Source organism: Panulirus ornatus, chromosome 54, assembly GCF_036320965.1.
Source record: "Panulirus ornatus isolate Po-2019 chromosome 54, ASM3632096v1, whole genome shotgun sequence".
Lineage (NCBI taxonomy): Eukaryota > Metazoa > Arthropoda > Malacostraca > Decapoda > Palinuridae > Panulirus > Panulirus ornatus.
Window position 1 is genome coordinate 6,997,438 of NC_092277.1, and position 1,750 is coordinate 6,999,187.

General features: G+C 44.9%; 1 long non-coding RNA gene across 1 annotated transcript in view; it reads right to left on the reverse strand.

The window, feature by feature from the left end:
• LOC139765368 (uncharacterized) overlaps positions 1 to 249 on the reverse strand; it is a 159,704-nt gene extending 159,455 nt beyond the window's left edge. Inside the window, exon 1 of the long non-coding RNA XR_011716656.1 lies at positions 1 to 249. This exon is cut by the window's left edge and continues 27 nt beyond it. This is a non-coding gene — a long non-coding RNA (uncharacterized lncRNA).
• Positions 250 to 1,750: the final 1,501 nt, after the last annotated feature.

The window sequence follows — 1,750 nt, forward strand, 5'->3', positions numbered from 1 at the left end:
CTGGTGGGCGACTCAAGCCAAGGTCGCCTCCCTCACCACCACACATATTGCCATAATATATCATCTCATTTTTTCTTTATATAGTTTTTATCAAATAGGAACATCATTACCTTCCTCTTTCCATAGGATAATCATTAATAACTCACATATAAAATTTTTGTTCTATTGTCTAACCTCTTTACCTTTCAATAATATTAATTATTAATAAATAATAAATGGTTGAGTGCACCGCTAGCTAGCCGCCTGGACACGTCAGTATTTTCCAGAACGGACCTAATGGGGTTTTTTATCAATTATTATTATTAATTAGATAAACAGGTTAAAAATTATAACCAAAACTGAGTTATTAATCATTATCTTATCAAAACAGGAAGGTAATGATGTTTATATTTGGTGACAACGATATAAACAATGAATTAGGTGATCTATTATGGCCGGGTGGGGCGGGGGGAGGAGGAGGAGGAGGAGGAGGCCAGATGGGGCGCCAGCAACCGTAGTCTTCTGTGTCCACAATCCTGGGGATAGTGTGTCCACAATCCTGGACACACTATCCCCAGGATTGTGGACACACTATCCCCAGGATTGTGGACACACTATCCCCAGGATTGTGGACACGCTATCCCCAGGATTGTGGACACGCTATCCCCAGGATTGTGGACACGCTATCCCCAGGATTGTGGACACGCTATCCCCAGGATTGTGGACACGCTATCCCCAGGATTGTGGACACGCTATCCCCAGGATTGTGGACACACTATCCCCAGGATTGTGGACACGCTATCCCCAGGATTGTGGACACGCTATCCCCAGGATTGTGGACACGCTATCCCCAGGATTGTGGACACGCTATCCCCAGGATTGTGGACACACTATCCCCAGGATTGTGGACACGCTATCCCCAGGATTGTGGACACACTATCCCCAGGATTGTGGACACGCTATCCCCAGGATTGTGGACACGCTATCCCCAGGATTGTGGACACACTATCCCCAGGATTGTGGACACACTATCCCCAGGATTGTGGACACACTATCCCCAGGATTGTGGACACACTATCCCCAGGATTGTGGACACACTATCCCCAGGATTGTGGACACACTATCCCCAGGATTGTGGACACACTATCCCCAGGATTGTGGACACACTATCCCCAGGATTGTGGACACACTATCCCCAGGATTGTGGACACACTATCCCCAGGATTGTGGACACACTATCCCCAGGATTGTGGACACACTATCCCCAGGATTGTGGACACACTATCCCCAGGATTGTGGACACACTATCCCCAGGATTGTGGACACACTATCCCCAGGATTGTGGACACACTATCCCCAGGATTGTGGACACAGAAGACTACGGTTGCTGGCGCCCCATCTGGCCTCCTCCTCCTCCTCCTCCCCCCCGCCCCACCCGGCCATAATAGATCACCTCATTCATTGTTTATATCGTTGTCACCAAATATAAACATCATTACCTTCCTGTTTTGATAAGATAATGATTAATAACTCAGTTTTGGTTATAATTTTTAACCTGTTTATCTCTAATTAATAATAATAATTGATAAAAAACCCCATTAGGTCCGTTCTGGAAAATACTGACGTGTCCAGGCGGCTAGCTAGCGGTGCACTCAACCATTTATTATTTATTAATAATTAATATTATTGAAAGGTAAAGAGGTTAGACAATAGAACAAAAATTTTATATGTGAGTTATTAATGATTATCCTATGGAAAGAGGAAGGTAATG